This window comes from Molothrus ater, chromosome 1 (assembly GCF_012460135.2).
Source record: "Molothrus ater isolate BHLD 08-10-18 breed brown headed cowbird chromosome 1, BPBGC_Mater_1.1, whole genome shotgun sequence".
In the NCBI taxonomy this organism is placed as follows: domain Eukaryota; kingdom Metazoa; phylum Chordata; class Aves; order Passeriformes; family Icteridae; genus Molothrus; species Molothrus ater.
In genome coordinates, this window is record NC_050478.2 from 97020751 (window position 1) to 97035444 (window position 14694).

The following is a 14694-nucleotide window of genomic DNA, read 5'->3' on the forward strand; positions in this document are numbered from 1 at the left end:
AATTCTCCTGCTCCAAACAGTTTTCCAATTTGTCATTTTGAATTCTGTGTCTTCATTGATACACTTCCACATTGTTATAAGTGTAAGATCTGTAAGTAAAATGACTAGACTGAGCCTTGATCCTTTGAAAATACTTAATAAAACTGGATGCAGATACAGTCCTATGAAATAGCAGTGAGAAAATTCTTTCCTTTGGTGGTGTGTTACTAATACTCTTTGGTTACAATTTTTCTGTAGCCCTTTTTTCTCAATCACTTAGCTTGCTTAGAACATAGTTATGTTCATTTTTATATATGTTGCTTGGACTGTGTTAATTATTTAAACATGTCAACTATTAATATAATAATTTATAGGTATCAGCATACTATTTATTTGCTATGCACTGCTTTATATTTATTTTTACAAGTTTATCCAACTTGCTGCTCCTGACAGAACACATAATATTGGCAAATCTCCCACCAATATATGACCTCACAAGTCTCCTGAAAAAGTTTTTTTCTTTTATTTTTTCTTTCCTCTAAAAGAAGCTTATAATAGATCAATGTTGCCAGACAGAAGGGATTGACGTTAGAGGAAAATTAGATACATTTTACAGCACGTTGGGATTATATTTGCTGAATGCCAGTAAGGTGCCTGTCTTCACCCATATTCTGTCACAAAATTGTGGGCTTCTTCCTTTTGTGAAAGAAGTTTCCCTGGAAACTATAATAATTACTGATTCTTACATTTTTCAAAGGTTTGAGCCATTTTACTATAAATAAGAAATACTTTATCCATTTTTCATTACATAAAACCATTCACTAATAACATGGGCGATAATGCCAACATGGAAAGAGCTGAGACTATTTCAAGCCTGGCTGTACTGCTGGTCTTAGAAGAAACAAACACAACTGAGCTAATTTCTTCAAGAAATACATGTATGTATACATATATATATATATATATATATATATATATGGATAGTAGAGAATCCAGTTTTGCACAGAAGTTATTTGCAGATATTGATTGTCCTTTCTATTGCCATGAAATAGGAGACAGCTATGTATGCCTGCAGCCCAGAATGCCAGCCACACCTGAGCCAGCAGGTTGAGGGAAGTGATTCTCCCTCTCCTCTGCCTCGTGAGACTCCACATGGAGCACTGCATCCAGCTCTAAGAGCCCCAGCACAAAAAAGAGAGGACCTGTTAGAGCAGGTGCAGAGGAGGCTGTGAAGATAATCAGTGGGAAGGAGCACCTCTGCTATGAAGACAGGCTGAGAGAGCTGGGGTTCTTCAGCCTGGAGCAGGGAAGGCTTCATCTCATCAATGTTTGTAAATACCTGATGGAAGAAGGCAAAGAAGACAGAACCAGGCTCTTTACAGTGGTGCCCAGTGTCAGGACCAGAGACAATGTGCAGCAACTGAAACACAGGATGTTCATCAGGAATCACCTTTGCTATGAGGTTGAATAAGCACTGGCACAGATTTCCCAGGAAGGTTGTGAAGTCTCTCACATTGAAGATATTCAAAAGACATTGGGACATGTTGCTGGAAAACCAGCTTTGGTGGCACTGCTTCAACTAGGGAGGTTGGACAAGAGATTCCTTCCATCCTCAACCAGTCTGCGATTGTCATTTCCAAAATTATAGATAAGGTTTTACTGAACAGGGAGAGTCCCAGATCTGTCTTCTGAACAGTGTAAGGATAAGTCAGTTGAGGTGGAAAAGAACAAACTGAAATGCATCAGTTAGAGAGATCAAAGAAAGAGACCCTCAACAAAGATTTGTCTTCTTCATTTGGAGCAAATATTTTCTGGGTAATTCAGCCTGAGAGTTATGGAGTTCCAGAAGTGGCTCTTTCATGAGGTTTGTCAAGCCAGGGCTAAAAATAGTGAGGCTTGCTATGAGTGCTGACATACAAGTCCTTCCTCTGTCCTCATTCCCCTATCTGTTTTTCATTCTCCTTGCTCTGCTGAGTATTCCTCCTTCTTACAAAGCTACTAGAGTCTGACCTCAGCCTGAAATGCTCTGGCAAAATCTTCAAAGTATGAGATTTTTTTCATGAAATTACTTGCCAAAAGACATGGCATATTTTAAACAGATATTCGGGACACTTGAAGTCTCAGTGTTTTACCTGGGAGTACTGTAAGGACAGCCTTTCTGACCTCATAGAAGTTTGCTTCAGAACTGGTGTGGTAGAAGCCATGGTATGAAAAATGTCTCTTGGTGGAGAACAGACTCAAAAACCTCTCTCTAGCATGTGGCAAGAAAGGTGAAATAGGGATGAACACAGACTGTCCTCAGCTGGGAGAACCCCAATTGAATAAATTTGGGGCTGAAAACTGGATTTATAAAAAATGCTGCAATCTATATTCACTGTTCCCCACACAGTTATTTGACTTCCATTATTTCTGATAAAGCAAATTACTTTGACCTCTTGAGATTTCTCAAGAAGTTTTTCTTCTATTGTCTAAAACAAATCAGTAGTTTCCAATTACATATATTTGTGGAAATCTCATTTCTTTTAGCTTCTTCATTTCGGTATACAGAAATTACTGACCAATGAACTTTACTAAAATGACAGGAAGACAATTTTCTGAATACTTTCTGAAACAGTAATCATCAATAACTTTTCATGAATATTCCTCATTAAGCTTATCAGTGCATGACTCCAGTATTCAGCAACACACATAATGTGGCTGACCTCTACTTTCTGACATTTTCAGAAGTTAGTTTTATATGTCATACAAAGACATTTCAATTAAAAACAAGAAATAGCAAACCTAGAATGCATTAAAATTACTACTATGTAGTAAACTCTTCTCAGATAATTCTTCAATATCTTCCAAAAAACACGGTTCCTTCCTTTTAACTATTTACTTTTAGACATTTGAAATGCATCTTGAATCACATATACTGGGGCTAGTTATATATATGCAATACACATGAATGTAAATTAAGTTTTAGCTTTGAAACATACTGTATTTTTGCGGGGGGGGGGGCAAGAGGGAGGCATATGCCTGCACATATGAGCACACATTAATTTAATTTAAGAAAACCTATTATTAACAATTAAATATTTGCTTCAGGGGCTGCATAGCCTTTAATGAGTTTTTACAGATCTAAAATCAACTAAGAAGCTGGTATATAAAAATAAAGGGCTATTCCTTTCCACTGTGTGTTCTTGCACACAGGGACCACACCATGATCATGTATATAGATAGATACAGCCAGAGATTTCTTGACATTGTTTTTTTAAAATTGAAATAAGCGATCATTAAAAAGCAATACATACACTTCTAAATAAAACTATATCATGTATATTTGGAAGTATTTGGGGTTTTGTGGCCCAGAAACAACTTGTAGTGAGAGACATGATTCTCTGAATTGCAATTCAAACTTCTGCTTATAAAAGAAACCAGTGAAATTTTTGCTTCCTTACTGATGTGTATTTACTAATATAGCAAAAGTAGGTGCAAATCAGGAATTCAGTTTGAAACGGTGGGAGACAGAGAAATGTTCACAGATTGCTTTATCTTTCCATATACTTGAATCAGCCCAATAATCCTACCAATAGCAACCTTTCTTCTCCTAATTTCATTTTCAGACAAAAACCAGGTGTTTGTTTTTTCTGCTGGCAAAAGTTGCTTGGCACAGTAGAAGTTGTACATACATGATCACATGCCATATAACTCAAGCCTTTCCAAATCCATAGTTGTTATTTAATGAAACAATCCTTTGCCTGTTTCAGCTTCACAAAACAAAGGAAATAGAATTATACCCGTTGCCATGGAAATCTGTAACTCCATTGCTTTTTTTCCTTGTAAAACAAAATGTATGGAAAACTGAACAACAAACAATATGTGGGAACACATCACAGAAATACCAGCATTTTACAAAGGATTCTACAAAATCTCAGGAAGTAACAATTGCAACTTTTACCACTATATTCTACAAGGAAATGATTAAGATAATGAAGAGAAGAACCTTTGCTGATTTATCAACGGATTTTGAATCACAAAGACTGTAGAGATGTGCATTCAACAGCCAGTCATACAAAACCATATGAATCTTGCCTGGCAGCAGTCTTTATGGAAATGGATTCTGACAGACTGAATATGCTATGAGACTAGCAGCTTTTACCCTGAGACAGTCATAAGAAACAGAGAAATGGATGCTTCTGCCATAGCACGGAAAATCTTCATTAATTCCTTGCTGCTGAACGCTGCAGAACTGAAATATTTTTGAAAAACCTATTCCTGCAGTTGAGATGGAAAAGTACTTCATTACATTTAACATCTTCATCACCAGCGTGGGAAATGGGACAGAATCAACTCTTAGAGAATTTGGGGATGACATCAAACCAGGGGGAATAGTCAAACTCCCAGACAGGAAGGCTTCGATTCAGAGGGATTTCAGCAAAGCAGAGGGAAAGGCTGACAGGACTGCCATGAAGTTCGGCAATGAGAGATATCAATGCTGCAACTGGGTCAAGGCAACTGCACACAAATACTTCTGGGGACTGACTTGCTAGATAAAAACTTTGCCAAAAGGAACTAGCTGTCCTGGTGATAATGTGAATGACCAGAGTATCTATGCAGTGATGGAGGCTATGGATGACACACTGGACCACATTAGCAAAAGCATGGCAAATACAACCAGAGAAGTCACATTTCCCTCCTGCTTGGCAATTGAGAAACTACATCTGGAAGTTTAGCTATGTTCACAAAATCTTCAGGTCTGGGCCCAGGCACAAGAGGAATATCAAACTGGAGAGAGCCTGGCAAAGAACCTCTAAGAAGCAGAACATGATCAGTGACGCTGGATTAAATGTCTAACGTTTATTCACCATGAGAAAGCAAAGGCTAAAATAAATCTAAACCCGTTTTTTCTCTCTCTTCTGAAAAATATGTTGCAAAGAAGACTGTTATCAGAGATGCACAGTGAAAGAACAAGAGTCAACAGGTCACAGGCTGTGGCAAGGGAAATTTGAGACAAACTTAAGGAAAAAATCCTTCACAGTGTGAACAGCCAAGTGCTGGAATGAGCTCCCATAATCAGTGTCATTGGGAGTATTCAAAACTTGACTGGATAAGACCCTGGCTAACTTTATCTAGTTCTGATGCTATACCTGCTTCGAACAGGCAAGTAGGTGAGCTGACCACCCTTACAATGTTAGTGTTTTTGATCCTATGTTCAATGGATTTGAAAATTTGAGAGCTAATGAAGTGTGCAGTGCCATTGAGCCAAACTGACATTCTGCTGACTGTAGTAGCCGCACATCTTTGTTTCACAAAGCTACTGTGGTCAGTGAAATAATGTCAAACCAACAGCACAGGGTCTACAGTCTCTACTACTGCCTAACAATTCTCCTCAACTAGATGCCTGCACAGCTGATAAATAAAAACCCTTAGCATGGCTGTTATCATATAAGACATCAGTAGCATAAGAACAACAACCCACAGCTGAGAGGAAAAAAGACCATAACCAAACTCTATCTGGATAGGCTCTAAATAAATCTAATAAATACATATTGAAAGACTGCATGTACTTGCAGTACAGGAAAGTTTCTGCATATCAGATATGGCTTTTTTAGATACTCAGTATCTCTTGTCTTCAGTCTAAACATAATCAGAGAGATCATAAATAATTTTCACGTTAAAACCCTTGTAATCTTTGTAAAAAGGAACAGAAGAGGAGAAAAAACACAAAATTAAGGCATAGGGTGAACTTCACCTAATTTTTGTCCTACCAACAAGTACCTGATGAGGCAAAGCACAAAAAGCACAGGAGGGAATTACAAAGTAACTTTAGAGCTGTTATGAGAATTTTTGATCCCTTCTCAGATTATTACTTTTTATAATTCTCCTATTCTCTGAAAAGCACAGTGCCCTTCTATAAATCATCGATAAAGAAGTTCTCTATTAATTCGAGACAAAGCCTTAACTATTCCCTTGAGTGATATAAAGAACTCCTAAACAGAGTTACTGCAACAGAGGAAGGCCTTGCTTGACAAGAGACACAAAATGATGATATAATTCAAAAGACTGATGAAAACCATGTGAAAAATACCTTTTCCAGAAGATCGTTCTGCGAATCAGCAACTGACTATGATTCAGGGTTTGTTTTGTTATTGTTTTGTTTTTGTGCTGTGCCTAGCATACAGCTGATTATTCTATGACCTTGGGCAATTCATATACAGCTGAGTTTGGCCTTAATCTTTCTGTGCCTCATTTTACTCATTACTATTAATATTATAATAATACCTGTCTCCTGAGAGCACTGGATAACTTCATCAGCTATTATTTTTGCTAATAATAATAGAAGCTCTATAGTTGCTTCATTTTATAAGAAACAGTTTTCTGAAAATAGCAGATATGAGATTAATACTAAATTAAGCCCCCTGGTGAGGTGGTTTGAGGATTATTTTTTAGTAATACTTCATTCAACTCAACCTGCTTCTCTGTTGAGAGAGTTCAATGACGTGAACCTACCAGCACAGTTACACAAGCAAGCTTGTTTAAAGGCACACAATACAAAAGAAAATTTCCCTTCCATATTAAATGCTTCTCTGAGGTTAGTTAAGGGGAGGGCTGGGCTTTAGTCAGACATGCAACAACCACCACATAATTACAGCAGCTATTCCTAATTTATAGCTCATAGCCCCCACAGCTTTTAGCAAGCAAAACTGCTAAACAAATCATCAGTTTTGTTTAGAGAAAAGTTCTTTGGCTCTTCATTTCCTGCAATTCTGCAAACAAATATGAATTTTAGCCTGACAGTGTCTTTCCAACTACTTTGTTATCTCTATAAACATGCAATATTTTGCAAAGCACAAGAAAAGTGAAAAAAAAATTACAAATTTGCTCATGTCACTAACCTTCAATTCCTCTTATATTCAAATGCAACTTTGTAAAGTTGAAATAAATGATATCTGACTTTTAAGAAATAGCTCTTTAAAAAGAGCCCAGAAATGTAGATAGGTGGCTACAGGGATTTTTAAAGTGCTTAGACGCTAAATTCTCAGGAGGGTTTGCATCTTTGGATATCTCACTATGAAAACATCTTTGCCCTGTTGCATTCAAACAAGCTAACCAGACTGCGGTGACCTAAATAGAAACGCTCAGAGTGCAAACATGTATGCAAACATGTAACTGAGGTGAGCAGAACAGGGAAAACAGCGTTCGTAGGCTTCATGTATGCAGCTTCAGGATGGATTCATAGGATGGAGCGGGCTCCATGCAGAAAAAAAATTGTATCATCTCACTTGTAAGACACCTTTACAAAGCTTTTCATACAAACTTTGGCTGAGCTCATACTTTATATTAGCAGGAAGGCAGATTTCAATCTGAATCTTAGGTAGCATGATGGACAAATAGTTAAAAGAACATGGTAACAGCATAAAAAGTATTCCAGAAATTTTTAATGAGAAAAGAATGGGAGTAATTTCTCGGTAAGGATGCCCATCCATGTGCTAAGGTACTTGGGGTTTAGTCCACAGGAGAGATTTAAAATACCTTTTTGCGTTCAAGATCATCCAGCCCTATGGCTATGCAAAAGAGAAAGTTCAAATATGTGTCGGACAAAGGAAGAATTTAATTTTTCCCATCACACTCTGAATGAAAACCCTCATGATTACTATCATTTCAAAAACATTCAAAACTCCAGGGCAAGTTTAGTTTCCAAATGGCAAAACGGCATTTAAATTACATCACCAGCTACCAAAATATTTGACACACTCTTATGTAAGGATTTCCCAGCTCTGCTCTCACACCTACCCACGCCACTTACCTACACACCCCACAAACCTTTATGTTGTCTGCAGTGTTTTTGACATGAGGAACAGCTTTGTCCCACCCCCACCACTTTGTAGGAGCAGCTGCACAAACCCTTCGTTGCCATAGTAAAGATTTTCCCTATTTCTGTGGTTTCATTCAAATACACAGCAAAGATCCAGGAATGCCAAAAACCTACAGAGAATCTGGACTTTACATCTCATCTTTACACCACTTGCTGACTGCAAGGTGTCATAGAGGGGCACAATGAAACCCTGCAGTTCACAGAGGAAGAGGGGTAAAAAAGGTCTTCACTCAGGAAAGAAAAAATAAATGGGAGACTAGTGGCTGTGGAAGTTTGAATTTCTTAGTAGGATGAGGTATTTTCCTTTAGGAAGTGAATGACACCTTCTGCATAGTTTTTGAATGCTGCTGCACTATTTGGATATGACTAGTAGCCCCTGAAAAAATGCCCATGAAATAAGTCTACATTAACGATAATATTTTCTTTAAAATCAGAAAGTAAAAGCAGTCCAGTTGAAAGAATCATTAACTATCACCAAGTCTGAATATCCAAAAATTTCCTTCGTTCTTATGAAGTGGTGAATGTTGAAAATAGACCTGCAATGTAAGTTTTGGGACTACTTCATCCGAGCACACACAGTTTTCTGAGCCTAAAACCTAACAGAGTCTGGAAAAATTCTAAAAAAAATGCTCATAGAAATCAGAGTAAAGAAAAATATCATTATATACTTAATAATGAACTTAATTCTATAGAATATACTTAATTCTATAGAATTCTATAGAAAATTACCACTACCTGTGGGAATTCGGTTTATGAAATTAAAACCAAAATGTACACAGATTCTGACTTATGAGGAAAAAAAACCAAAACAAATTCAAAATTCCTGGTGCTGTTAATCTTGGCAAAATTTATAGATAGTCGCCGACCGACTGACCACTGGAGTGTCCGCTGTGTCAGGGGAGGCTTAGACTGGACACTAGGGAGCATTTCTTTTCTGGGAGGATGGTCAAACATTGGAACAGGCTTTCTAGAGAAGGAGTCAATACCTCAAGATGGTCAATCTTTTACAGGCATTTGGATAATGACCACAAAATTGCGCTTTAACTTTTGTTCAGCTTTGAAGTGATCAGGCAATGTGACCATTGTAGATCCTTTCCAATAGATATATCCTATCCTATCCTATCCCATTACAGATATAAGCTTCACAGCACCCATGAAAACCAAGTAAGCAACTCACCATCTCTGTATTGCAATAAAGCAGCCAGGTTTTACAGGGTTATAAAATCTCTAGGCGCACATTATACAGCAACACCATACATAGTTTCAGATGGGAAGTACAGAACAATATTCAGCTAAGTATGCATGAATAGCTGACCTGAGGCTATGCTTTAACTTGAATGAAGTACATGAGTTCATGAATCATCATATGCATTCAGAATCTCAGTACTTGAGCTCACACATAAATTGGAAAGAGAAGAAAACATACTAAGAGACCAATGTGTCATGGCATGGGATAATCTTTGGACGAACTTAGAATTTTCTTTTCCTGTTTCTCCTTCAAGAATTGAATCAACTTAAACACACTTAGGCAGAATTACAACATAAAAGAGCTTTGTTATACTAAGTAAATTACAATGGTGAAATTAAGCCCAAAAGATATATAAAATGTATTTAGCTAAATATTTCATATATTCATTGGGTCAGCAGTATCCACTAGTATCTCTTTGAAATTCTCCTACTTCACAACTTGAAATAGTAGGTGATAGGCACACCATTGCAAAAAGACATCAATATAAACTGTAAAAGCTCTGAAGATGCAGTGGCAAAAGTAGAATTGAAACCATCATGTTAAAATTTAGAATATTTGATGTGTCTGCTAATATTTGATCCTGTAATGTTTGATGAGTATGCATTTAGCTTGTGACCAGGTTTGAAACACATAAAGATAGTACAGACTTACAGGACAAAGAAGAAAGTTCATTAACTAACTCATGCTGTTATTTCTTCCAGCCTTACAGGTTTTTTCCCCTATTTCTAAGACAATTCGCATTAATATTTTTAACTCTATTTACATTTTTATTAATACTCTGACAATACTGTAATTTATATTTATCAGACCAGTCTTGTGAAATACCTTCCTCATACTGTTCCTTATAAGAAAAATGAAATTACTCGCAGTCTTATTTCTTAACTACCTTTCTCTTCTAACATCTTCTTAAGCCCAGTTTCATTGCCTGATATTTGTCTTTGGTAGATTCATTATTTCCCCTGCTAATAATGTATTTTAAAGAAATAATACATAAACTCATTGATATTATCTTTTTTTTTAATAACAGAAATCTATCATGATGACTCTTGCACTTATATTAGGTTGAATTTTAAAGACAAGACTTGTAAATAATGAGAATAGAAATATACCGAGGCAGTGTTTCATAAGGGTATTTATCTTCTGGGAAATGTTAAAAAGATCACAACCTAAAATGGCTTTTAGCTCTGCTGTCTAAAGTAAAATAGATGTTATAGGAAAGTTCCAAAGATAATAAGTTATGAAACTTGGGCCATCATAATTTATTCCTGCATTTACACTTCCGTCTTACTGATGTTTGATTAAGTTCAGCTGGCTAGCATCAACTTTAGTGCTATCTTATTTAGGCTTATTGTTTTACATATTGTAAATTTTTATTCTTTTGCAAGTACACAATAAGTTTTTACTGGCAGCTCTTGAAATAAGTAATTTGTAGAGCTACAAATGTATAAGTATTTCCTCAGAATTCCTCCCTCATACGTGTAGTCCTAACATAGGAAATCTACAGCTCTTAACCTCCCATTTTCTATCCTTCAACAACAGTGAGGGCAGAAGCTACATAAGAAGTGTTTTCAGTGAAGTTAAATGGCAGAAGATCAAAGCTGGCATTAGAAAGGAAAATCAGAGATTAAAATTCCAATGCCATGTTGTCATCCTGGTGTCAAGGTTAGACAGACAAGTGCTGCTGAGAACAACTGCTCATATGCTCCTGTGTAAAAACCATCTGAATACCAATTCTTTAAAAAAGGATCACCAAACCCAGCATCATCTCCTGATGGCAAAGAGGAGGATACTCAGCCTTCTTTTAGATGAAGCATTTATAGGGGATGAATTATTCTTTTTCTTTCTCTCCTTAGGACAGGACAACTGAGAAGATCCAACGGTTTGCTGCTGCCTCTGTAAGCCAATTCAGTTCGGTAAGCCTGAAGAAGCCTGCCTGTTTTAGATAGGTGTTTGGTTTTTTTTTTTTTTGGTGGTTTTTTTTTTTGTTTTTTTTTTTTTTTTTTAATTTTTATTTTTATTGGCTCAGTCAGATAAGCACCTAGGTTAAGAGAAAGGAAGTGGAAGGAGCTTGCAGTCCAGTCTGGGGACTGGGGAGGGGTGATGGAGCTGGCTGTTAGACACCCAGTCATGCATCTTTCATGTTCAACATCAGACTACAGCCAGTGGGGGGATAGGTGGTCATTCCCGAGGCTAACACTTTTTTTTTTTTTGCACAGTAATTTCAAGACCAACAATCCAAACAGACTTCCAAGTGCTAGAGAGAAGAAAATAAACCAAACAAACAAGCGGTCAGAGGGCAGAAAAAGAGGGGGACAGAGGAAAAACCAGGAGGTTTGTTTAGGTGATAAAAGGAAAGTTACTGATACTCTCATGTGGGTAACACAACAGCACAAAATAAAAGCATGTAAACAGAAAGACTGTCATTGTTCTTTCTAATTTGTTGTCTTGGAACTAAAATCGCTAAAAACCACTGCAATATTGCCCTCTCTCCCACAAAAAAACCCCTACAAAACAGAATTATCATCTGTATTACAGTGATCCATTGAAAAAACAAAGACTGAAAGAAAATTAATATACAGGTAACAATTTCCCTGAAAATAATTTCAATTTAAGTACTAGCATTGACCCAAAATTTTTATTGTCCCAAACAAAGCAAGCACAAAGCACTATCACTTTGCCAATGCAACATTTCAAATTCAATCAAGAAAACCACCTGAGCTAAATTAGATCAATGTCCACTTTGCTGGATTTTTGGAATAAAATCCAGTCTGCTTTGATCTCAGCAAAACCAATAACCAGCTCAAATCCACACCCATACTGGTGACTACTGTTCTCATATTTCAGGTCTTTCTTCCAGTGTTATAATTCAAAAGGAAAATGGGCAGAAGATGAAAGTGTGCACATGACTGCCTGCTTAAACTGGCTTGGCTTCTCCTGCTAGAGGTGACAAAGAGGCAGATTTGGAACTGTACAAGCTGCCACAGAACATTTTTGCTTCCAGCCCATGCACTTTCAAAGGTAATGGGAAGAATTAGTTTTCTTCTAATGTCTCTCTCTTATTAACAGCTATCCAGCATGTTGCTTGGCCCAAGCAAAAGATTTTTTAGCATAAAAAGGAATTTATTGTTTAGCATTCTGAAACAGGATTTTTGGATGGAGGGACTTCCATAAATAGAGCAAATGTGTCCTGTGGCTCAGGCACAGGCCATAACTAAATACCTGCATTTGCCTAAAGGCAATACCTTTATTCTTCTACAACAATTTGTTTCTGGGCTTTTTTTTTGTATTTTTTTTTCTGTTTTTGTATTCTCATGGTGATGTACTTTGTATATTTACTTCAAAAGGTAATCATAATCTATATTGTTTATCAAGATTTCTCTGGTAAAAAAAAATCACTTTAATTTCTTTTGTAATCTGTATTCATTTTTTTATACTAGATTATACTACTTTTTATCCTAGATATTATAATCTGATAAAAATTAAATGAAACTTCAGTGTATTCATTGCTTAAAACCTATTAACATTTAAGACAGAACATAAATATTCACAGGAGTATTACTTCTAATGATTGGAAGGATGAAGTAATGATTACTGTTGCATATGTTTTCTTTTTCTGATTTGTACAATAATGGATATAGCATTCACCTTTCTTAACTTTTAAAAAATTCTCATATATATATATATATCTGCATCTATATGCAATTTAATTCAACACTTAATGAGTGTTAAACTTGAGCTGTTAAGTTGAACTTAACAGCTGAAGTTAAACTTGAGCTGTTCATTACAGAAAGGGCCAGGAAAGAGCAAAATTCCCCAAGTGTAGATCTGTAGATAAAAAAGATCAAATGTCAAGCTTTGGGAAGACCCACTAAATCCCTGATTTAAAATATTCTTTTGCTTGTATTTCAATTGCAGATCTTATGGAAAAAATACACATAGGTGTTTGGTGAAATTGTTTGAATTAGATACAATAACACTTGATAAATGGAATGTAACATGCACTTAGTCTATTTGATATTTTAGATTTTGTTTCTAATATGAATAAAACTCAAATGTCGCAGATGACACAGATGATCCCTTAAATGTTCAGCCCCCTACCAGTCAGAAGCAGCAGAGTTTCCAATTCCAAACCAACATTAGTTTATTAGCTGAAGCATAAAATCAACAGGTTTTTCAGCCTCTCTTACACAGCAGCCTGTGTGAGCCTCTCCTGATCTCCGTGTGCAGATCACAGTGCAGCTTTGTCCAGGAGACAAGTGCATCACACACGGTGTGGCTGATGAGTCATTTCTGCTTCTCAGCCTGCTCTCACTCGGAGCTGGATATTGCGTACCATATGGCCACAGCCTTCATAAATATGGTTTCAAGGAAGTCATCTGATGGCAGAATGGAAATGGCTTTGTAAAGCAGCAGAACTGCTAATTGATGGGTGGAAGAGCTGAAAGTGATGGTTCTGTAAAAGGAAAATCTTGTATGATCCTGGTCTAAGCATTTATTATGGCAGGATGAAAATGTTCTAATTTCCGTTACTGGTGTAGACACTTTAAAAGCAAACACATTATAAATAATGATGTGTTTTTCCTGCTTTTCCTCCCTTATTCAATAATTTTCTGCCCAGCAGAATGCAGTGGTTTTTTGCCAGCAGACCTACTTCTTCAAATAGTCTTCCATTTATTCTACCTTGTGTTGGACTTCCCAGCAATCGAGCCTTGATTGTAAACTCTTCTCTTCCTGCATTTCATGTCCAAAGTTTGTCCACCTCAACTATTATGCACAGGCTCCTACTTTGTCTAATTTTATGGAAAAATCCATCTTCTTTTTTCATAAAGCACCAAAACCAGGCCTTTTTTATGGCTTCCCAGTTCAGGTTCTTCTAACAGACATGGAAAATCTGAGAGGAACATTCAACACAGCAGACTTTTGACATGGAAATCTAAGTCTTTTTCTAATTTATTTTTAAGTGAATAAGGAAAAATTTGTCTCTGCCCACGGGGGAAGTTGGGACTAGATGATCTTTAAGATCTACTTCCATCCCTTAACATTCTCTGATTGGTTCTCTGACTTCTCTGAGGAGTAATTAAGAAATTGATGAACATTGGGGGTCTTAGTTTGGTCCTTGCAAGAGCCTTTGTCTCAGCAGAGTGAGAAAGGTATTTTGACACTGGTGGAGTGTGGGGGATAGATCCATATAAGTCATGTTTGCATGACTGGAGGCACGTACAGTATGGATGAGAAAAGAAGGAAAAGCCACAATTAACCTGAATCTGTCTGTCTACAGAAGAAGGTATGCAGAGACTCACGGTCATCTCAGAAGAAAAGCATGCAGACTAGGCTCCCTGGCCTGAAAGTCAATTTTCCAGAGCAACCATTAAAGACTATTTCTACTTCTAAGCAAACAGGGAAAGCTTTTCTCTTGCTGTCTTAAAAGATTTCTAAATTTTTCCACAGTAGTCAGTTAAACACAACTTGTGCAAACTGGAAATTTTGAACACAAAATAATAAAATAGCTCCATTTGAACTCAACTGTGTGGCTACTTATAATGTAGAAATTATAAAATAATTTCTTTCAGGGGTTAAGAAAAAACAAAACATGTCTGCTGTCACCTAG

At 36.7% G+C, this 14694-nt stretch overlaps 1 protein-coding gene across 1 annotated transcript in view; it reads right to left on the bottom strand.

Moving 5' to 3' along the window:
- DOK6 (docking protein 6) overlaps positions 1 to 14694 on the bottom strand; it is a 240952-nt gene that overhangs the window by 45638 nt on the left and 180620 nt on the right. The gene's annotated exons all lie outside the window — the stretch shown is intronic.